Source organism: Dendrobates tinctorius, unplaced genomic scaffold, assembly GCF_039654945.1.
Source record: "Dendrobates tinctorius isolate UK_male_01 unplaced genomic scaffold, ASM3965494v1 ptg000163l, whole genome shotgun sequence".
In the NCBI taxonomy this organism is placed as follows: domain Eukaryota; kingdom Metazoa; phylum Chordata; class Amphibia; order Anura; family Dendrobatidae; genus Dendrobates; species Dendrobates tinctorius.
The window spans coordinates 11,860,612-11,886,109 of record NW_027361830.1 but is presented as its reverse complement, the minus strand read 5'-3'; positions in this window follow the sequence as shown (position 1 = coordinate 11,886,109).

Sequence of the window (25,498 nt, the reverse complement as noted above, 5' to 3'; positions counted from 1 at the left end):
TCTAAGAGTCGCGCAGCTCTTTGATACCCACTGTTTACCCTGGAAACCAGCGTGACTGTTGGAGAGTTTTGATTTTCTGTTTAATACCAGTTATTTCTATATCTTCCTATTTGACGATTAATGAAATAAGTTTGAGTGAACATTGGCTTAAGATAGAATTCCACTCTTTTTCGAAATCTTTACAAAAAATAGTGGTAGCGATTTTTTTCAAACACAACCCTCTTGGTATCATATTCTTAGACTCATAGGTTTTAAGAGTAGTGTAATCCCACCACGTTCGCCTTTCTTTGACCATTTTTTCCCCAGCTCATGTATCAAGTTTTTAAGGTCATCCGATTCAGACACCACCATGGGTGTATCATTACTGAATACTGATGCAAGTTTATTCAGTCTGGCTCTATGGTCATTTATGTCAGGGAAACATATAGATTGAGGATCAAAAACGCAAACTGTTAAATCGTGAGTTCTATTGGATGTTTATGTTCTATATACTCGTACTCTGCATGGTCTTAATGCCAGACAAGATTTAATTAAACAATATTGAGAATCCCATTTCTATTTGTGTCCTAAAAGAATTATATATTCACCAGACTGAGCATGTCCATGATGTGGCGTCTGTTTCTTGGTGGTCGGACATTTGCTGCTTTGGTGAGGTGGCAGCTCCGAATTGGCTTGCGAATGACGTCTGGGACGACTGGGCGTGAGTGTTTGAGGTGGAGCAAAGTGTATAAAAGGCTCCCAGAAGCACACGTGGGCACACTAGTATCACTTTTGTGTGGTGTATGTGAGTGGATACTCTACCACTCAGGTTGCACGTATCGCGCTATACACTGACAGTAGTGATCTAGGCAGGTAGGGTTAGGACTGGATAACTTCCCTTTGGCTTAGCATCTGTTTCCTTCATGTGTGCGGTTAGCACAATTGAGTTACAGAGCAAGTCCAACCCTCTGGCTATACTTCTCTGAGAAAGCGACAGGGTCTTGCACCTAGCGTCACATGTGTTCTTTTCCTTGGCTTAGCTCTTTCTCCTTCTTGTGTGTGACCACATCACATTTAAAGTCACTTTGTGTACAAGACAGAAAATACCCAAAAGTGACACCATTCGAAAAACTGCACCCCTCAAGGTGCTCAAAACCATATTCAAGAAGTTTATTAACCCTTTACGTGCTTCATAGGACCTGAAGCAATGTGGAAGGAAAAAAATAACATTTAATTTTTTGTACAAACATTTTACTTCAGAACCAAGTTTTTTTTATTTTCACAAGTGTAAAGAGAAAATGAGCAGCAAAATTTATTGTGAAATTTCTCCTGAATACTCCAATATCCCAAACGTGGGGGTAAACCACTGTTTGGGCACACAGCAGAGCTTAGAAGGGTAGGAGCGCCGTTTGACTTTTTCAATGCAGAATTGGCTGGAATTGAGATCGGACGCCATATCGCATTTGGAGAGCCCTTGATGTGCCTAAAAAGTGGAAACCCCCACAAGTGACACCATTTTGGAATGTTGGCCCCTTAAGGAACTTATCTAGATATGTGATGAGCACTTTGAACCCCCAAGTGCTTCACAGAAGTTTATAACACAGAGCTGTGAAAATAAAAAATATTTTTTTTGCCTTAATTATTTTTTAGCCCACAATTTTTTATGTTCACAAGGGTAACAGGAGAGATTGGACCCCAAAAGTTGTTGTCCAGTTGGTCCTTATTATGCTGATATGCTAGATGTGGGGGGCACCACTGTTTGGGTACACATCGGGGCTCGGATGGGAAGTAGTGATGCTTTGAAATGCAGACTTTGATGGAATGGTCTGCAGGTGTCATGTTACATTTGCAGATCCCCTGATAGAATCACAGAATCATAGAATCGTAGAGTTGGAAGGGACCTCCTGGGCCATCTGGTCCAACCCCCTGCTCAAAGCAGGATTCGCTAAATCATCCCAGTCAGATATCTGTCCAGCCTCTGTTTGAAGACTTCCATTGAAGGAGAACTCACCACTTCTCGTGGCAGCCTGTTCCACTCATTGATCACTCTAACTGTCAAAAAGTTTTTTCTAATATCTAATCTGTGTCTCCTCCCATTCAGTTTCATCCCATTGTGATGTGCCTAAACAGCAGAAACCCCCCACAAAAGACCCCATTTTGGAAACTAAACCCCACCATGGAGATTATCTAGATGTGTGGTGAGTAGAGATGAGCGACTTTGCCTTTTTTCGGGTCGAGTCGGGTTTCATGAAACCCGACTTTCTCAAAAGTCGGGTCGAACAAAATCGGCCGATAATCGTGAAAAGTCGGAGGCCAACTGAAACACGAAATCCAATGCAAGTCAATGGGGAACCAAGGTCGGCAGGGAGTGGAGGACAGGAAACACACCTACAGTGCCCATTTTAATGCAAAAACAACCATTCTTATTACTTAAGCTTGTCAACCTTAATTTACTTTATAATAATAGTTAGGCATTGAAAACTGGGGGTTATTTGGCTAAAGTTGTGGGGGGAAGTAGGGCTGGCTCCAGATTTTGGTGGGCCCTGGGCCATAGAGTGTCACTGGGCTCTTTTAACACATGCCACAATTCATGATCCTCTGATACGGCAGAGAAATAGCGGTATAGTACAATGAAAGATACTTCATTTCTTACATCTCATGACTGATATCCATTTTAAATTCTCCAATAGCTCCAAAAATGGACAGTATATTAATCCATACAGTATTATGGCCACCGCATAGTGCGCTATACAGAGTAATGAGGCCCATATATTTCTCCATACAGAATCATTGGTCCCATATAATGTTTGAAACAGTATATGATGAGCTCCACATATTGCTACAGTATATGTTGGTCCCCATGGATGAAGCTCCACTGTCTTATGGGACCAAATAATGCTCCATATATAATGGGCCCCATTTCTAATGCTCCAGTGTATAATGTGCCCTGTAAATGCTGCTCCAGTGTCTGATGTCCACCTTTGGAATGCTCCAGTGTATGGTGGACCTCATATATCATTCTCCAGAGTATAGTGTTCCCCAAAAATAGCTGCCCCAACATTGAAAACAATTAAATAAGTCTCCTCGCAGGGAATCCCTGTACTAGTCTGGACTTGTCATCATCCCCACCTTCCATCTCACTGCACTTGGACTGTTTAGGCAGAGGGCGTACAGACGCGATGTCATCGCGCTCTCTGACCAGAATGTCACTGTCAGGAAACGCGGAAGACGTCATGGCGGTGGAGCAGGGAGAGGTAAGTATTTCAACTTTGCAAGTGCTGTGATCCTGAGCAAGCAGGAGGGGCCCACTCATTGGCGATGGCACTGGCACAGGGCCGCTCATACTATGGCGGTGTGTCTGATGGCGGGCTCCCACCGGCAGAGACACTTTTGCGTACTATGAGGGGCCCTGTGCCATTGCCATCACCTATGACTATGCCCCCCCACCTGCTCAAGGAACCTGCACTTTCATCTGCACCTTCCTCTTTGTCACCGTGTAAGGTGGTATAGTATGCGGGAAGGGGAACCTGAGTTTCATCAGGGTCAGATTCTGGCTGTGTAGAGTGCAAGGGGAATGTAGTGGTCTGGGTCAATGTACCAGCAGAATCATCTAGCAGTGGCTGGGCATCAGTGCACTTGTGGCGCCCCCTGGAGTACGGTTGCCACAGTGGCATTACCTTCTGCCTAGGGAGTGTGATGTCATGCTTGGGAGCAACGAAGGATCTCTCTAGCAGTTAAACCACCACACAACAAAATTCCCACTCCATGCCAGCAGAGAGACTTCTGAACCTGACTGCTGAGGAGCTGCTCTCTGTGGTCGGGAGGAGGTAAGTTGGGGCAGTCTGTGAAGGGAAGGGGAAGTGTGTGGACATGAAAAGGGGAGCTGGAGGATGAGCAGAGTTAAGGCTCACTCCTAGCTGGAGCGTATGGTCGGGATTCCTGTCTCCAAATTTGTAGGGACACTGACAGTCCTGCAGCAGAAACCAGAGGAAGTAGCAGCTGTAAATGCTCTGTTCCCAACTAAGGCTCCGAGGCCCCAGCAGCGACGTGTGTGAGCCAGAAGGAAAAGGCTATGGCTGCCTGCCATACGAGAAAGTTCCAAAAGAGAGTCAACAGGGGGAACTTCAGTGAAGTCAGTACTGCGAGTACCTCAGATAAGCGCTAGAACGGAGGCCACACTACCTATCTGCAGAGAGAGAATTCCAAATTTGCTTCCAGGCTGACCAACTCCTTCTCCATCTGTACTCTGGGTCCTGGACGGCACTTACCAAGTGCAGGAAAAGGAACTGCACGACTGTGTCTGTTATCTTTCTCCTGCACCTGGCGCACGGCCCTGCTACATCCTGCACTGCACACCATCTACCAATTCTTTCATCTGCCCTGCGACTACGGCCCTACCTGTGCAGGGCTTCTACATCTTAGCTGCACCACAACATCTGTCCCAGAGAAGCGACACTGCAGCGCGGGTCAATCTGATCAGAAACCACAGGTAGCATTACATATCATTCACCTATAAACGTTATTCACCCCTTTGCATGGACGCCCAAGGCCACAGAACGGGTCATCACCACCAACGTGACACATCCCTCTGAAACACCGACCCGGTACCGAATGGGAGGAATAAGGCTAAGTGAGAGCACATGTGAAAAAGACTTGGGTATACTAATAGATCACAGACTGAATATGAGTCAACAGTGTGATGCAGCAGCAAAAAAGGCAAATGCAATTCTAGGATGTATTAACAGATGCATACAGTCTAGATCACGTGAAGTCATTATTTCCCTCTACTCCTCTTTGGTCAGACCTCATCTGGAATATTGTGTCCAGTTTTGGGCACCACATTTTAAAAAAGACATCACCAAACTGGAGCAAGTTCAGAAAAGAGCGACCAGAATGGTGACCGGTGTGCAAACCCTGTCTTATGAGGAAAGGTTGCAGGATTTGGGAATGTTTAGTTTGCAAAAGAGAAGACTGAGAGGAGACTTAATAGCTGTCTACAAATATCTAAAGGGCTGTCACATTGTAGAAGGATCAACTTTATTCTCATTTGCACAAGGAAAGACTAGAAGCAATGGGATGAAACTGAATGGGAGGAGACACAGATTAGATATTAGAAAAAACTTTTTGACAGTTAGAGTGATCAATGAGTGGAACAGGCTGCCACGAGAAGTGGTGAGTTCTACTTCAATGGAAGTCTTCAAACAGAGGCTGGACAGACATCTGACTGGGATGATTTAGCGAATCCTGCTTTGAGCAGGGGGTTGGACCAGATGGCCCAGGAGGTCCCTTCCAACTCTACGATTCTATGATTCTATGATTCTATGATTAACCCCACTGCCCTGGCTGGCCACCCACACTCCATGTCAGATTCATATTGGACTGGGGAATTCACGATTTCACTTGATAACCCATGCATGGTATGATAGAAAGAGCTACATGGACTAAAGTGAAGTGTGGCCTGCTGCATCATTCACTTTTGGTGGGGGTGAAGGACACAAGGAAAGGGGTTCTTCCTGACCAGGAGCCAGCACTTGACGACTCAGTGCTTGCATTTTTTGAAACTTCAGAAGAGGAGGGCATATTTGCTGGAGTATGTTTCGGCAATGTAAGCCAAAACCTGTTCCTGATGCTCCGGCTTTAAAAGCAGTTAACCTACTCCCAGAAAAGGTAGTCTTCCAGGTGTTCCGGAGCCAGACGATGACGCAGGCTCATCACCTCCTGCCTTAGCTGCTATTGTGCTTTTGCCGCTACCAGCAGATGCACCACCACCATCAGCACCAGCTGGCCCCCCCACGCCCACGTCCGCGGCCTCTTCCACCAAACTTCAAAATGTTGCAGAACATGAACCCAAAATAACATCAGATATATGGTACTGTATCAGAAGCGTACAGCTCTATACAGTCAAAGGATGATTGTCAATCTCCCTATATATACCATCAGTCACACAGAGATGCTCACAGGCTCAGTATGGATTAGACAAGAATATAAAAAGTAGAAAAAGTGTACAGTATCATCAGATAGCAGGTATAGATATTATAGTTTAAACATTCTAAATCTCCGTAGATATTTCAGGAGGCAGACACAGACGCTCTCAGGCTCAGTATGGATTACAACACAATATAAAAAGCGTAAAACGGTAATGGATCTGAAGAGTCAGCAGTACACAGTCCAACAGGTCATTGTTGTCAATCTCAGTATTTATTTCCACAGTCAGAAAATAACTCTCACTTGGTCAGTTTGGATTAGAACAGAAAATAAAAAGCAGTAAATGGGTAATGTATCACAAGCGTAGAGCTGTATACACTAGTGTTGAGGTAATTTTTAAATGTACATGTAAATTGCAGGAGTAACCCACAGACTGTCACACGCTCAGGATGGATCACACTACAACATAACAAGAAGATCCCCAAGAAATAATCACACATGTGGGACAATGTTCCAGGTGTCAATGATACACTTAGAGTGGTGGGTGGAGGAGGACTTCCTGGCAGAAAGGGTACAGTATCACCAGATGCCAGGTATATATAGCATAGTTTAAACATTAAAAATGTACGTCTATATATTCAGGACTAGTGTTGAGCCACCCCGCTAGTGTTCCAGTTCGTTTTGGTTGGTCGAACACGAGGCAAGTTCATCGAATGTTTGTCGAACGTTCGACAAACAACGTCGAACACCATTGAAAACAATGGCAGGCAAACGCAAACACATACAAACACATAGAAAACAATTACAAAACACCTTAAAAGGTGTCCCAAAGCAGACAAATTGCTCAGAAGACACAAATAACATTGAAAAGGGCAACTACATATAGAAAAGAGGTGGAGGAGTAAAAGGAGGTGGAGGAGACACAGATATAGGCATGTCATGCCCTTAAGAAGTCAAGAAAGGCTGGAATAAAAATGTAAAATACCAAAAAACAGTAAAAATCTGAAATCGAAGACGATCATATACCGTCGGACTTCCCACCATAAATTAGGCCAACTGCTGATTGGGTGGCGCTATTCCCAAGAACCTCCGAACAGCGTTCATGAAGGCAAAGTGTTTGGTTTCCGGGGCAGTATGGTTGCAAAGCTGAACCCTAAAGGAATGTCCAGAAGGGCACCTGTTGTGAGCTCATTTTCGGGTTTGCCTCTGGCTTCTGGTGAGGGTTATGGAGCTGGCAGTGCTGACAGAGGAGTAGTGAGAAGAGTTGAGCGACTTTTGGTTTTTTAGGGTCGAGTTTCGTTTCGTGAAACCCGACTTTTCCAAAAGTCTGGTCGAGCAAGATCGTCCGATTATAGGGAAAAGTCGGGGTCGTCCCAAAACACGAAACCCAATGTAAGTCAATGGGGAATAAAAGTCGGCAGTGAGAGGAGGACAGGAAACACACCTACAGTGCTCATTTGAATGCCAAAAGCATCAATTCTTCTTACTTAAGCTTGTCAACCTTAATTAACTTCATAATACAAGTTACGCACTGAAAAATGGGGGTTATTTGGCTAAAGTTGTGGGGGGGAGGGCTGGCTGCAGGTTTTCATGTGCCCTGGGCGAAAGAGCGCCCCTTTAACACATACCACAACTCATCATGCTCCGATACGGCAGAGAAATAGCGGTATAGTACAATGAAAAATACTTCACTTTTTACATCTCATGACAAGGCCCATCTATTTCTCCATACAGAATCATTGGTCCCATATAATGTTTGAAACAGTATATGATGAGCTCCACATAATGCTACAGTATATGTTGGTCCCCATGGATGAAGCTCCACTGTCTTATGGGCCCAAATAATGCTCTAAACATAATGGGCCCCATTTCTAATGCTCTAGTGTATAATGGGCCCTGTAAATGCTGCTCCAGTGTCTGATGTCCACCTTTGGAATGTTCCAGTGTATGGTGGGCCCCATCTATCATTCTCCAGAGTATAGTGCTCCCCAAAAATTGCTGTCCCAACATTGAAAACAATCAAATAAGTCTCCTCGCTAGGGAATCCCTGTACTAGTCTGGACTCCTCGTCGTCCCCATCTTCCATCTCACTGCACAGTATTTCAAAATTGCAAGTGCTGTGATCCTGAGCAAGCAGGGGGGCACACTCGTTGGCGACGGCACTGGCACAGGGCCTCTGATAGTACGGTGGTGTGTCTGATGGCGGGTGGGCCGAACCTGCACTTTCATCTGCAGCTTCCTCTTTGTCACCGTGTAAGATGGAACTGTATATGGGAAGGGTAACCTGAGTTTCATCAGGGTCAGATTCAGGCCGTGTAGCATGCGAGGGAAATGTAGTGGTCTGGGTCAATGTCCCAGCAGATTCATCGAGCAGTGGCTGGGCATCAGTGCACTTGTGTCGCCCCCAGGAGTACGGTCGCCACAGTGGCATTACCTTCTTCCTAGGGAGTGTGATGTCATGCTTGGGAGCAACAAACGATCTCTCTAGCAGGTTAACTGTTTGGGCGGCGTTATTCTCACGAGTCATGACCCTCCAAACAGCGTTCATGAAGGCAAAGTGTTTGTTTTACGTGGGCAGTATGGTTGCAAAGCTGAACCTTAAAGGAATGGCTAGAAGGGCACCACCAGGAGTGGAGCCTATGGTTAAATTCGACTCCACCTGGGAAACCTCAACCATGCCAGCTACAGAACAGATGCACACATTGCAAGCTTAATTCCGTTAACGAATGAGACTCCGTCATGCCCCGCGGTCCGAGTCCGGCTTACTAGAGGGACACGTGAGGCTCTGGAACATGAGATTGGCCAATAACTGGTGTGTCATGCCCTTACATGTCCGTGGCTGCATGTGCGCTACACTGAAAAGGCCAGCGTTTGTCACTTACAGGTGCAGATAACCCGCTGAACAACGTTAGTGATGGGGATCACTGATTACAATTATTACCCGCGAACAATGATTTCCCAGTAAGTGCAGGTCAACTGCAGTTCCGGAATTAGGCCTAACCGTCATTCCTGAAAAAATGAAAAACTTACGTGTGCAAACCACAGGTGCTGTAGCTTGCTTAACAGCTCGCGAGCCGTTCTCACGCCCAGTATGGATTACACGTGATTGCACAAAGGTTAGAAAGGGTACCGTATCCCCGGATAACATGTATGGATAGCGTACACATTCAAAATATATGTCTCAGGAGGCAGGCTCAGACGGTGTTAGGCCCATTATGGATTGCACGTGATTGCACAAAGGTCAGAAAGGGTACCGTATCCCCGGATAACATGTATGGATAGCGTACACATTCAAAATATATGTCTCAGGAGGCAGGCTCAGACGGTGTTAGGCCCAGTATGGATTGCACGTGATTGCACAAAGGTTAGAAAGGGTACCGTATCCCCAGATAACATGTATGGATAGCGTACACATTCAAAATATATGTCTCAGGAGGCAGGCTCAGACGGTGTTAGGCCCAGTATGGATTGCACGTGATTGCACAAAGGTTAGAAAGGGTACCGTATCCCCGGATAACATGTATGGATAGCGTACACATTCAAAATATATGTATCAGGAGGCAGGCTCAGACGGTGTTAGGCCCAGTATGGATTGCACATGATTGCACAAAGGTTAGAAAGGGTACCGTATCCCCAGATAACATGTATGGATAGCGTACACATTCAAAATATATGTCTCAGTAGGCAGGCTCAGACGGTGTTAGGCCCAGTATGGATTGCACGTGATTGCACAAAGGTTAGAAAGGGTACCGTATCCCCAGATAACATGTATGGATAGCGTACACATTCAAAATATATGTCTGAGGAGGCAGGCTCAGACGGTGTTAGGCCCAGTATGGATTGCACGTGATTGCACAAAGGTTAGAAAGGGTACCGTATCCCCGGATAACATGTATGGATAGCGTACACATTCAAAATATATGTCTCAGGAGGCAGGCTCAGACGGTGTTAGGCCCAGTATGGATTGCACGTGATTGCACAAAGGTTAGAAAGGGTACCGTATCCCCAGATAACATGTATGGATAGCGTACACATTCAAAATATATGTCTCAGGAGGCAGGCTCAGACGGTGTTAGGCCCAGTATGGATTGCACGTGATTGCACAAAGGTTAGAAAGGGTACCGTATCCCCGGATAACATGTATGGATAGCGTACACATTCAAAATATATGTCTCAGGAGGCAGGCTCAGACGGTGTTAGGCCCAGTATGGATTGCACGTGATTGCACAAAGGTTAGAAAGGGTACCGTATCCCCGGATAACATGTATGGATAGCGTACACATTCAAAATATATGTCTCAGGAGGCAGGCTCAAACGGTGTTAGGCCCAGTATGGATTGCACGTGATTGCACAAAGGTTAGAAAGGGTACCGTATCCCCGGATAACATGTATGGATAGCGTACACATTCAAAATATATGTCTCAGGAGGTAGGCTCAGACAGTGTTAGGCCCAGTATGGATTGCACGTGATTGCACAAAGGTTAGAAAGGGTACCGTATCCCCGTATAACATGTATGGATAGCGTACACATTCAAAATATATGTCTCAGGAGGCAGGCTCAGACGGTGTTAGGCCCAGTATGGATTGCACGTCATTGCACAAAGGTTAGAAAGGGTACCTTATCCCCAGATAACATGTATGGATAGCGTACACATTCAAAATATATGTCTCAGGAGGCAGGCTCAGTCGGTGTTAGGCCCAGTATGGATTGCACGTGATTGCACAAAGGTTAGAAAGGGTACCGTATCCCCGGATAACATATATGGATAGCGTACACATTCAAAATATATGTCTCAGGAGGCAGGCTCAGATGGTGTTAGGCCCAGTATGGATTGCACGTGATTGCACAAAGGTTAGAAAGGGTACCGTATCCCCGGATAACATGTATGGATAGCGTACACATTCAAAATATATGTCTCAGGAGGCAGGCTCAGACGGTGTTAGGCCCAGTATGGATTGCACGTGATTGCACAAAGGTTAGAAAGGGTACCGTATCCCCGGATAACATGTATGGATAGCGTACACATTCAAAATATATGTCTCAGGAGGCAGGCTCAGACGGTGTTAGGCCCAGTATGGATTGCACGTGATTGCACAAAGATTAGAAAGGGTACCGTATCCCCAGATAACATGTATGGATAGCGTACACATTCAAAATATATGTCTCAGGAGGCAGGCTCAGACGGTGTTAGGCCCAGTATGGATTGCACGTGATTGCACAAAGGTTAGAAAGGGTACCGTATCCCCGGATAACATGTATGGATAGCGTACACATTCAAAATATATGTCTCAGGAGGCAGGCTCAGACGGTGTTAGGCCCAGTATGGATTGCACGTGATTGCACAAAGGTTAGAAAGGGTACCGTATCCCCGGATAACATGTATGGATAGCGTACACATTCAAAATATATGTCTCAGGAGGCAGGCTCAGGCGGTGTTTGGCCCAGTATGGATTGCACGTGATTGCACAAAGGTTAGAAAGGGTACCGTATCCCCGGATAACATGTATGGATAGCGTACACATTCAAAATATATTTCTCAGGAGGCAGGCTCAGACGGTGTTAGGCCCAGTATGGATTGCACGTGATTGCACAAAGGTTAGAAAGGGTACCGTATCCCCGGATAACATGTATGGATAGCGTACACATTCAAAATATATGTCTCAGGAGGCAGGCTCAGACGGTGTTAGGCCCAGTATGGATTGCACGTGATTGCACAAAGGTTAGAAAGGGTACCGTATCCCTGGATAACATGTATGGATAGCGTACACATTCAAAATGTATGTCTCAGGAGGCAGGCTCAGACGGTGTTAGGCCCAGTATGGATTGCACGTGATTGCACAAAGGTTAGAAAGGGTACCGTATCCCCGGATAACATGTATGGATAGCGTACACATTCAAAATATATGTCTCAGGAGGCAGGCTCAGACGGTGTTAGGCCCAGTATGGATTGCACGTGATTGCACAAAGGTTAGAAAGGGTACCGTATCCCCAGATAACATGTATGGATAGCGTACACATTCAAAATATATGTCTCAGGAGGCAGGCTCAGACGGTGTTAGGCCCAGTATGGATTGCACGTGATTGCACAAAGGTTAGAAAGGGTACCGTATCCCCGGATAACATGTATGGATAGCGTACACATTCAAAATATATGTCTCAGGAGGCAGGCTCAGACGGTGTTAGGCCCAGTATGGATTGCACGTGATTGCACAAAGGTTAGAAAGGGTACCGTATCCCTGGATAACATGTATGGATAGCGTACACATTCAAAATATATGTCTCAGGAGGCAGGCTCAGACGGTGTCAGGCACAGTATGGATTTGACGGCCCAGATTACACAGCGGAGGAGCAGGGAGAGGTAAAGATTGCAAATGCTGGGGCCCTGCCCAAGTAAGGGGGGCCCACTCGTGGGCGTCGGTACTGGCACTGGGCCCCTCATAGTACAGCGGTGTGTCTGACGGCGGGTGTGCACCACCACCGTCAGAGACACTTGATTGCACTATGAGGGACCCTGTGCCAGTGCCCGCGCCCAAGAGTCGGCCTACCCACTTGTCCAGGGCAACGGCACTCGCACGGTTTCGTGAGCTAGGTGGTGACCCCGGCCATGGGGGGGGAGGCAGCACAGTTAGGGAGTTTTAGAAAGTGGCATATGTTGATGTTGGACATTCAGCTGATGCAAAAGGCGAAATAGGTCAAGTTCCAGGAAGAGGTGGACCAAAGCAAGCCATTTTTCTGTCACCCTATGTGTCATCAGGGGAAGGTGGGACAAAATCCTTGGAAACCCATGCATGGTTCATTTTAATGAAGGTTAGATCATCCACATTTTGGGTTGACAGACGGGTCCTTTTTTCTCTCAGGATTGATCCAGCTGCACTGAAGACTCTTTCCGATAGCACACTTGCAGCTGGGCAAGCGAGCTCCTGTAAGGCATATTGGGCCAATTCAGGCCAGGTGTCCAGTTTAGCGGCCCAATAGTCAAAGGGGAATGACCTGTGTGGGAGAACATCGATATGGGAGGAAAAGTAGTTTGTAACCATGGTTGACAACTGCTGTCTCCTGTCACTTTCCATCGATGCAGTATTACCAGTTGTGTGAGCGGTATTTGAAAAATCAGTCCACAACATTGTCATGAAACCCCTGTCTCCAACGCCACTTCTGCTGTGTGCACCACGAACACCTCTGCCAAGCTGCCCCCGGCCCGTACGGCTCGTGTGAGAACCATCACCGCTGCTGTGTGCTGGGAATGCCTCAAGCAACCGATTTACCAGAGTTACTTGTTTATTAGCCAATATTAGGTCAAGGTTCTCCTGTGGCATGATGTTTTGTAATTTGCCTTTATAGCGTGGATCCAGGATGCTGGCCAACCAGTAGTCATCATCGTTCATCATTTTGGCAATGCGGGGGTCCCTTTTTAGGATCCGCAAGGCATAATCTGACATGTGGGCCAATGTTCCCGGTGTCAATGATGCACTGCGAGTGCTGGTTGGAGGAGCACTTTCTGGCAAATCCACATCCCTCCAGTCACGCACAAACCCTGTACCAGACCTTGCCACGCCAACATTTTCACTTGCCCCACGAGATGCATCCTCCTCCCCTAAGTAATCATCCCCATCATCCTCCTCCTCCTCCTCTTCTTCCTCCACCTCGTCCAGGAGAGGTCCCTGAGCAGACAATGGCTGAATGTCATCAAGGATTCCCTCCTCCTCTTCCTCCTCATCAACATTGGCTGCAGACGCCTGCTCCTTAAGGTGCGTCAAAGTTTGCATGAGCAGACGCATAAGTGGGATGCTCATGCTTAGGATGGCGTCGTCCGCGCTTACCAGCCGTGTGCATTCCTCAAAACACTGAAGGACTTTACAGAGGTCTTTCAGCTTCGACCACTGCACACCTGTCAACTCCATGTCTGCTCTCAAAGTGCCTGGCCGTGTATCCTCCCACAAATGCATTATGGCCTGCCTCTGCTTGCACAGCCGCTCCACCATGTGCAGGGTGGAGTTCCACCTTGTTGCAATGTCGATAATGAGGCGGTGGTTGGGAAGGTGGAGCAATCGCTGCAGCTTCTGCATACGAACGGAGTGTACAGGCGACCGGCGGATGTGCGCGCACAGTCTTCGCACCTTCTGGAGCAGGGCTGTTAACTCCGGATAATTTTTGAGGAAGCACTGCACCACCAGGTTCAAGGTGTGAGCCAAGCAAGGTATGTGGCTGAGTTTTGAAAGGGCTATGGCTGCCACAAAATTACGGCCGTTATCACTAACTACCTTGCCTGCCTCAAGATGTACACTGCCCAGCCATGACTCAGTTTGTCGCTTCAAGTACTCGGCCAGCACCTCGGCGGTATGTTTGTCGCCAAACACATCATCTGCAACACAGCCTGCTGAAGCTTTCCACTAGCTGCTCGATAGGGGGACACATCGTGTGCAACAGTGGCAGCTGCAGATGGAGTGCTCGTACGACTGCGCTCTGTGGACGAGCTTTCGCTTCTGGGGGAGGAGGAGGAGGAGGGTGGAACGCCTACAGCCAACTGTTTCCTATACCGTGGGCTAGGCAGCACTGTCCCACCACCGCGGTCCCCTGTGGACCCTGCATCCACCACATTAACCCAGTGCGCAGTGATGGACACGTAACGGCCCTGGCCATGCCGACTGGACCATGCATCAGTTGTGAGGTGCACCTTTCCGCTCACTGACTGCTTGAGTGCATGCACAATGCGGTCTTTCACATGATGGTGGAGGGCTGGGATGGCTTTGCGAGAGAAGTGGCGACTGGGTAGGTCATAGCGTGGTACTGCATAGGCCATGAGTTCGCGGAAAGCTGTGCTTTCCACCAACCGAAAGGGCATCATCTCAAACGAGATTAGTTTGGCAATGTGGGCGTTCAAACCCAGTGTACGCGGATGAGAGACTGAGTACTTTCTTGACCTACTCATAGTGTCTGGTAGGGTGAGTTGGACTTGAGAGCTGCATATGGTGGAACTAGCGGTGGACATGGCGGACTGAGAGATGGTGATGGTGTTGTTGGTGGTGTTGCTGATGGCATAGGCTCAGTTTTTCGTAGCAATAACATTGTGATTCCATGACTGATTTGCCCTTGCGACGACACCTCGACATTTGCTGCTGGTGGTGTGCTAACCGGTGGCCTTACAGTGGGGGAAGCGATGTAGCGTTGCTGACTACCTTCATTCGGAGCAGGTGCACATGTGGTACGTGAGGTTTGGTAGTCCGTCCACGCTTGCAAGTGCATGGTGGTTAAATCTCTAAGCATGCAACTGGTATTCAAATTTCTCAGATTTTTCCCTCGGCTAAAGGTCTTTGCGCATTTCTTACAGATAACTTTTGCCTGATCATTAGGATTTTGTTCAAAAAAGTGCCACACTGCACTCTTCCTACTATGGAAGACATTTTGAGACCTTGCACGCTGTGCTAATTTGACCGTCTGGCCAAGCTGTCCTGCAACTCTTTTGGTTTTTGTAACCCGGTTTTGGACTGCTACGGTTATGCCAGATAACAGCTGTTGCGGTGTCGTTGCCTGCTGCGGATCCTCCTCCTCCTCTTCTGAGCTATTGGCAGCGGCACCCTCTTCCCCCAATGGATGCCAATCTGGGTCAACAACTGGGTCATCCATCACCTCCTCTTCAGTTTCATGTGCACCTTCCTCTGTGTCATCGTGTAAGGTGGTACAGTATGCAGGAAGGGGCATCTGAGTTTCATCAGGGTCTGCTTCTGCCTCAGTACACTGCAAAGACAATGTAGTGCTCTGAGTGAATGTACCAGCAGAAAAATCTAGCAGTGGCTGAGCATCAATGCACTCCATGTCAGATTCATCTTGGACAGGGGAATTCACGATTTGACTTGCTAACCCAGGCATGGTATGTGAAAAGAGCTCCATGGAGTAATCGGTAGTGTGGCCTGCCACATCCTTCACTTTTGGTAGGGGTGAAGGACACAAGGAAAGGTGTCGATCCTGACCAGGAGCCTCCACTGAAGACTCAGTGCTTTTATTTTTTGAAACTTCAGAAGAGGAGGCAAGAGAGCTGGAGGCTGGGTCAGCAATGTAAGCCAAAACTTGTTCCTGAAGTTCCGGCTTTAAAAGTGGTTTACCTACTCCCATAAAAGAGAGCCTTCGAGGCCTTGTGGAGCCAGATGATGACGCAGGCTCAACACCTCCTGCCTTAGGTGCTATCGTGCTTTTGCCACTACCAACAGATGCAACACCACCACCAACACCATCGGGACCAGCTGGCAACCCCCGCCCACATCCATGGCCTCTTCGACCATACTTTCTCATTTTTGTGAAAATGTACCCAAAACACCACCAGCTATATGGTACTGTAAAACAAGGTAGAAGGTATATCTACTATTGGTGAGAATTTGAATCTCACTATAGATTTGAGGACGCTGAACTAATGTCTCAGGCCCAGGAGAGATTACACCTCAGTGTAACAGCCTGAAATTGGATGGTGTACGACAAGTAGTAGGGTGGCTATAGGATTGGTGAGATTTTGAATCTCACTATAGATTTGAGGATGCTGAACTATTGTCTCAGGCACAGGAGAGATTACACCTCAATGTATCAGGCTGAAATTGGATGGTGTATGACAAGGTGGAGGGTATCTATAGGACTGGTGAGAATTTGGATCTCACTAGAGATTTGAGGACGCTGAACTATTGTCTCAGGCCCAGGAGAGATTACACCTCAATGTAACAGGCTGAAATTGGATGGTGTATGACAAGGAGTAGGGTGTCTATAGGATTGATGAGATTTTAAATCTCACTATAGATTTGAGAACGCTGAACTATTGACTCAGGCCCAGAAGAGATTACACCTCTATGTAACAGGCTGAAATTGGATGGTGTATGACAAGGTGGAGGGTGTCTATAGGATTGGTGAGATTTTGAATCTCACTAAAGATTTGAGGGTGCTGAACTATTGTCTCAGGCCCAGGAGAGATTACACCTCAATGTAACAGGCTGAAATTGGATGGTGTATGACAAGGTGAAGGGTGTCTATAGGATTGGTGAGAATTTGAATCTCACTATAGATTTGAGGACGCTGAACTATTGTCTCAGGCCCAGGAGAAATTACACCTTAATGTAACAGGCTGAAATTGGATGATGTATGACAATGAGTAGGGTTTCTATAGGATTGGTGAGAATTTGAATCTCACTATAGATTTGAGGATGCTGAACTATTGCCTCAGGCCCAGGAGAGATTACATCTCAATGTAACAGGCTGAAATTGGATGGTGAATGACAAGGAGTAGGGTGTCTATAGGATTGGTAAGATTTTGAATCCCACAATATGTTTGAGGACGCTGAACTAATGTCTCAGGCCCAGGAGAGATTACACCTCAATGTAGCAGGCTGAAATTGGATGGTGTATGACAAGGTGGAGGGTTTCTATAAGATTGGTGAGAATTTGGATCTCACTATGGATTTGAGGACGCTGAACTATTGTCTCAGACCCAGGAGAGATTACACCTCAATGTAACAGGCTGAAATTGGATGATATATGACAAGGTGGAGGGTGTCTATATGATTGGTGAGAATTTGAATCTCACTATAGATTTCAGGATGCTGAACTATTGCCTCAGGCCCAGGAGAGATTACATCTCAATGTAACAGGCTGAAATTGGATGGTGTATGACAAGGAGTAGGGTGTCTATAGGATTGGTGAGATTTTGAATCTCACTATAGATTTGAGGACGCTGAACTATTGTCTCAGGCCCAGGAGAGATTACACCTCAATGTAACAGGCTGAAACTGGATGGTGTATGACAAGGTGGAGGGTTTCTATAGGATTGGTGAGAATTTGGATCTCACTAGAGATTTGAGGATGCTGAACTATTGTCTCAGGCCCAGGAGAGATTACACCTCAATGTAACAGGATGAAATTGGATGGTGTATGACAAGGTGTAGGGTATCAATAGGATTGGTAAGATTTTGAATCTCACTATAGATTTGAGGACGCTGAACTATTGTCTCAGGCCCAGTAGAGATTACACCGCAATGTAACAGGCTGAAATTGGATGGTGTATGGCGAGGGTGTCTATAGGATTGGTGAGAATTTGAATCTCAGTATAGATTTGAGAACGCTGAACTATTGTCTCAGGCCCAGGAGAGATTGCACCTCAATGTAACAGGCTGAAATTGGATGATGTATGACAAGGTGGAGGGTTTCTATAGGATTGGTGAGAATTTGAATCTCACTATAGATTTGAGGACGATGAACTTTTGTCTCAGACCCAGGAGAGATTACACCTCAATGTAACAGGCTGAAATTGGATAGTGTATTAGAAGGTGGAGGGTTTCTATAGGATTGGTGAGAATTTGGATCCCACTAGAGATTTGAGGTCTCTGAACTAATGTCCAGGCCCAAGAGAGATTACACCTCAATGTAACAGGCTGAAATTGGATGGTGTATGACAAGGAGTAGGGTGTCTATAGGATTGGTGAGATTTTGAATCTCACTATAGATTTGAGGACGCTGAAGTATTTTCTCAGGCCCAGGAGAGATTACACCTCAATGTAGCAGGCTGAAATTGGATGGTGTATGACAAGGTGGAAGGTGTCTATAGGATTGGTGAGAATTTGAATCTCACTATAGATTTGAGGACGCTGAACTATTGTCTCTGGCCCAGGATAGATTACATCTCAATGTAACAGGCTGAAATTGGATGGTGAATGACAATGAGTAGGGTGTCTATAGGATTGGTGAGATTTTGAATCCCACAATAGATTTGATGACGCTGAACTATTGTCTCAGGCCCAGGAGAGATTACACCTCAATGTAACAGGCTGAAATTGGATGGTGTATGACAAGGTGGAGGGTGTCTATAGGATTGGTGAGATTTTGAATCTCACTAAAGATTTGAGGGTGCTGAACTATTGTCTCAGGCCCAGGAGAGATTACACCTCAATGTAACAGGCTGAAATTGGATGGTGTATGACAAGGTGAAGGGTGTCTATAGGATTGGTGAGAATTTGAATCTCACTATGGATTTGAGGACGCTGAACAATTGTCTCAGACCCAGGAGAGATTACACCTTAATGTAACATGCTGAAATTGGATGATGTATGACAAGGTGGAGGGTGTCTATAGGATTGGTGAGAATTTGAATCTCACTATAGATTTGAGGATGCTGAACTATTGCCTCAGGCCCAGGAGAGATTACATCTCAATGTAACAAGCTGAAATTGGATGGTGTATGACAAGGAGTAGGGTGTCTATAGGATTGGTGAGAATTTGAATCTCACTATAGTTTTGAGGACGCTGAACTATTGTCTCAGGCCCAGGAGAGATTACACCTCAATGTAACAGGCTGAAACTGGATGGTGTATGACAAGGTGGAGGGTGTCTATAGGATTGGTGAGAATTTGAATCTCACTATAGATTTGAGGATGCTGAACTATTGCCTCAGGCCCAGGAGAGATTGCTTCTCAATGTAACAGGCTGAAATTGGATGGTGTATGACAAGGAGTAGGGTGTCTATAGGATTGGTGAGATTTTGAATCTCACTATAGATTTGAGGACGCCTAACTATTGTCTCAGGCCCAGGAGAGATTACACCTCAATGTAACAGGCTGAAACTGGATGGTGTATGACAAGGTGGAGGGTTTCTATAGGATTGGTGAGAATTTGGATCTCACTAGAGATTTGAGGATGCTGAACTATTGTCTCAGGCCCAGGAGAGATTACACCTCAATGTAACAGGATGAAATTGGATGGTGTATGACAAGGTGTAGGGTGTCAATAGGATTGGTAAGATTTTGAATCTCACTATAGATTTGAGGACGCTGAACTATTGTCTCAGGCCCAGTAGAGATTACACCGCAATGTAACAGGCTGAAATTGGATGGTGTATGACGAGGGTGTCTATAGGATTGGTGAGAATTTGAATCTCAGTATAGATTTGAGAACGCTGAACTATTGTCTCAGGCCCAGGAGAGATTGCACCTCAATGTAACAGGCTGAAATTGGATGATGTATGACAAGGTGGAGGGTTTCTATAGGATTGGTGAGAATTTGAATCTCACTATAGATTTGAGGACGATGAACTTTTGTCTCAGACCCAGGAGAGATTACACCTCAATGTAACAGGCTGAAATTGGATAGTGTATTAGAAGGTGGAGGGTTTCTATAGGATTGGTGAGAATTTGGATCTCACTAGAGATTTGAGGTCTCTGAACTAATGTCCAGGCCCAGGAGAGATTACACCTCAATGCAACAGGCTGAAATTGGATGGTGTATGACAAGGAGTAGGGTGTCTATAGGATTGGTGAGATTTTGAATCTCACTATAGATATGAGGACGCTGAACTATTGTCTCAGGCCCAAGAGAGATTACACCTCAATGTAACAGGCTGAAATTGGATGGTGTATGACAAGGAGTAGGGTGTCTATAGGATTGGTGATATTTTGAATCTCACTATAGATTTGAGGATGCTGAACTATTGTCTCAGGCCCAGGAGAGATTACACCTCAATGTAACAGGCTGAAATTGGATGGTGTTTGAAAAGGAGTAGGGTGTCTATAGGATTGGTGAGAATTTGATTCTCACTATAGATTTGAGGACGCTGAACTATTGTCTCATGCTCAGGAGAGATAACACCTCAATGTATCAGGCTGAAATTGGATGGTGTATGACAAGGTGGAGGGTTTCTATAGGATTGGTGAGAATTTGGATCTTACTAGAGATTTGAGGACGCTGAACTATTGTCTCAGGCCCAGGAGAGATTACACCTCAATGTAACAGGCTGAAATTGGATGGTGTATGTCAAGGTGGAGGGTTTCTATAGGATTGTTGAGAATTTGGATCTCACTAGAGATTTGAGGACGCTGACAATGATGCTGTCAGTCCAAGTTTGGACGCAGGCAGCCTAATAAGCAGGACTGCTGCACAAACAAAAGGGTGGAAAAATGAACGCTTGGTAACTGTGCAGAAAAGAGGAAGAAAAGTATTTTTGCTTTTAAAAAAGCAGTTTGCACAGCAGTGTGCAAACAGCAATGCAGCTGTCAGGGAGCCTTATAAGGCAGTCTTATAACCAACAGAGCTGATGCACAAAAATAGAGCCTCCCCTGTCACTGCACACAAAGTTTTGTGTTGTAAGTGGAAATCGCTAACAGCAGAAGCTGTTTTTTAGTTCTTCTTCCCTGCCTAACGCTCTCTCTTCTTCTGAATCAGCAGCAGCAAACTCTCCCTAATGCTAAGATCGGCAGAAGTAACATGACGGTCGGTGTGCACGCCCTTTTATAGCCCCTGTGATGCCACGCAAAACCAGCCAATCACTTGCATGCCCTTCTCAAAGATGGTGGTGACCGATGCCTATGTCATCGCGTTGCCCACAGTGTGCGTCCTCCATCATTGGCTGAAAAATGGCGCTGGAAGCATCTTTTGAACGCGACTTTGGCGTTCTGGTCGCCGACCTCGTGGCCGACCTCACGCTATGGTCGGGTTTCGTTTCATGAAACCCGACTTCAGCGAAAGTCACCGACTTTTGAATATGACTGACCTGTTTCGCTCAACTCTAGTGGTGAGCACTTTGAACCCCCAAGTGCCTCACAGAAGTTTATAACGTAGAGCAGTGAAAATAAAAAATCATATTCGTTCCACAAAAATGATCTTTTCACCCTCAAGGTTTTACTTTCACAAGGGTAACAGGAGAAATTGAACAACAAACATTGTTGTGCAATTTGTTCTGAGTACGCTGATGCCCCATATGTAGTGGTAAGCCACTGTTTGGGTGCACAGCCGAGCTCAGAAGAGAGGGAGCACCATTTGGCTTTTTGAACGCAAAATTGCAAAATTGACTGGAATCAATGGTTGCACCAAGTCGTGTTTGGGGATACCCTGATGTACCTAAACAGGGGAAACTCCCCAATTCTATCTCCAACCCTAATCCTAACCCTAACCCTAACCATAACCACAACCGTAGCCCCAACACACCCCTAAACCTAATCCCAACCATAACCCTAACCCTAATCTCAACCCTAACCTTAACCCTAACTTAAGCCCAACTCACTTTAGCCTAACTCTAACCTTAATGGAAAAATGGAACTAACTAAGGGGGTTTTAGTTACTATTTTTTTAATTTTTATCGCTGTGATTGGGTCTGTCACAGTGATCAAAATGAACCAATCGGAAAAATCTTCCTATTGTTGCCGGGTGCCGGCCGGCAGATCTCGGCGGGTGCACTGTGCATGCCCCCACCATTTTCTTACCGGAAGAAGATGCCGGCGGCCGTGGGGGGAAGCCAGGAGACCCAGGGACACCGGCAAGTACCGGGGGGATCGCAGACCCTATTTCTCTCTCCTCTGATGTGCATTCACATCAGAGGAGAGAGAAATTAAATGGCACAGTGATCACAGTGATCACAGTGATCACAAAACCCCCCAGCAGCTGAAACCACAGAGAAAATCCAGCACTATACACTTAAACCTCAGCGCCATTAAGCAGCGGCGCTGTGGTTTAAGTACCCATAACAGATGCCATGAAAAGGCGTATCGGTGGTCGTTAAGAGGTTAAAGTGATCGCTTGCTGTTTAGTTCCGCCATTGTGCACTGGTAGGAGTTATACATCTCTGCATGGTGGACCCCGGGTTGCGATTGCACTTTATTATTTATTTTTATTCAGTGCAATCCGCCAACCCTAATAGTGTGTCTGTTTAATATTTTGGACTTTCCAATAAAAGTTGTTTTTTAGCTACCTCTGCCCATTGATGGATCTTCCCCTTTCCTTCAGCAGTATTTGCTTTACACATGCATGCAGTGGGTGTATATAGTGTGTATATGCTTATGTAAGCAGTGAGTATATTGTAAATAAATGTGTCAAAGGGGTATATAATGTATATGTATACATGCAGTGTGCATACACTGTATATACAGTATATGAGTGCAGTGTGTATATGCTGTATGTGTGAAGTTGTATATACTTTTTATATGTGTTGTATGTGCTGCGTGAGTGTATGCATTGTATATGTACAGTATGTGTATGAATGCTGTATTTGTCAATGGTGCAGTGTGTGTACAGTGGCATTTAAAAGTTTCGGCACCCCTGGTCAAATTACTGTTATTGTGAACAATTTAGCAAGTTGAAGATTAAATTATCTCAAAAAGACCTAAAGTAAAAGATGACAATTTTCCTTTTGTATTTTAAGCAAAAAAAAAATTATTATTGTCATTTTTTCATTTCAAAAATTACAAAAAGGAAAATAGGCTGAAGCAAAAGTTTGGGCACCCTTTGAGATTTGTGAGCTCAGATAACTTTGACCAAAGCTTCAGATCATAATTAGCATGTTAGGGTTTTGGCTTGTTCATCATCATGGTTAGGAAAGGCCAGGTTATGCAAATTTCCCAGCTTTATAAAAACCCAGCATCCTCTAACCTTGTGCCAAAAAAACAGCAGCCATGGGCTCTTCAAAGCAGCTACCTAGCACTCTGAAAATGAAAATGGTGGAGTCCCAAAAACCTGTAGAAGTTGTTAGGCGTCAAGTTTCCCTCACTGCACAGGGGGAATCTCAAGCTGTGTCCTCTGCGGCCGCAGAGATTCCTGCTCAGCAGAGGCGTTGGTCCTGGTGCCTTGCCCAGGCTGATGCTAGGCATCTGGTTGCTCCTTCTGGCTCTGCTATAACACCATGCTCGAGTCAGCAGCAAGCAGGCGCTCCTTTTGACTAAGTCCTGTCTTCTCCCTACTGAGCATGACTGTGGGACGACCTCTCTTTGGAGGTCGGAGGTCACATGCACAGGTCCCGTTCCTGCTTCGATTGGTCCACTGGGAAGGTCCCGGAAGGACGCCGCTCTAAAAGAGTCGCATGGCCGCTTGGCCATGCGCTAGTATAGACAGTTATTGTAACTTGTGTGTGTGTGATGATGGATGCATGAAACTAGGTGACTGACTCATTATGAAACCCCTTCCTTTGATACGCATGTTTTAGGGTTATCTTAGTCAGAGTCAGCGCCTAGTAGTGGCTAAGACTAGCGCCACAGTGCTTCCAATTCACAGCACCTCTCTTAGCGCTATACTGTGCCATGCAGTACAAGGCACCTAAGTAACTGCATCCACCAGCGTGGCGCCGTGCGCAAGTCTAGCGCTTTCCTTACCCTAGTCAGGGTGGTTAGTGGCGTCGCCACAATGGTGCAGTGTGCGTTATTATTTTAGTATCTTTCTACTGGCCCCGCAGCTGTGGCGCCAAGCGCTAGTGGACTAGAAGGACTCTAACCCTGTGTCTTTGGGGCAGAGTTCTGTGTCTGCATACTAGTGCTCATCCAGCCGAGCCCTGTGAGTTTAAGAAGCTTCGGTGTTAATACTGTGTGGCAACACGGTTCTGTGAAGCAACAGCACTTGCTCCAGTACACACCAGGTGACTTTAACCCACGTGTGTTCATTTATTATTTGCCATATACCCTCCGCCATTACCGAGCAACAGTTTAACATCTCTGCATGGTGGACCCCAGGCTGTAAACGCACTTCATTATCATCTTTATTATTTGGTGCGTTCCGCCAGCCTAACAGAAGTCTAGAAGAAGATAGCAAAGCATTTCATAAAATACAAAGGAAATGTGTCATCTTTACTTTAGCCCTTTTGGAAATCATTTTAATCTTAAATTTGCGTAAATTTGAGTTGTGTGATTTGCAGGATATTCCACAGCTCTTTCATCACCTTTGACATAAACGGGGTCCCTCGGTCAATTAGGATCTCTTTAGGCAACCCTTTCCTAGAAAACATATGGACCAATTCCCGGGCTATACACTTGGGGGAGGAGTTTCATAGTGGTACGGCCTATGGGTACCTGGAAGCATAATCCAGGACCACCAATATATATTGTTGTCCTCTTGCTGACCTTACCAGGGGTCCCCTAAATCCATTGCTATGGGCTCAAATTGAACCTCGATGATGGGCAATGTTACCAGAGGTCTACAGAAGTGGGCCACCAGGATGTTCAGCTGGCATGTGGGGCAGGAACGGTAATAGTTCAAAATCTCTCTGTAACATCCAGGCAAGTAGAATCTATACAGTATATGCTCCTGGGTTTTATCTGCTCCCAGGTGACCACCCTTCACATGGGAGTGATCCATGTCTAACACCCTGCATCTATAGGGCCCCAGCACCAGTAACTGCTCTATCACCTCACCTCTCACCTATAAAGAAAATCCCCAATCATTGCAAAATGAGGGAATCGATTGTCGGCCCACGGCTCCTGAGGCACACCTTTTAGCACAGTTACATTTTCAAACACCCCTTTAAGAGTAAGGTCCCTGAGTTGAGCAGTTCCAAAGTTTCTCTCGGACACCTCCAGCTCAGGGATGTTGGCCTCAGGGGATGCTACCTCATTCTCATCTCCAATAAGCATAAACATGGGATACTCATCAGCTATGGCCTGCGGTGAGGTTTCTTTAGAGGAAACCTGGCTGTCGTCTGGATACCAAGGTATCCCTGCTTTCCCCCACATGTCTCGGAACAATGCAAAATCCTGTCCTATTATTATGGGGTGCAACAAGTCATTGACAACACCCACTTCATGAGATGCATGCCACATTCCGTACATCAACCTGTCCAGAGAATACTTCTCCATGTATTCATCGGACTCCCATCAC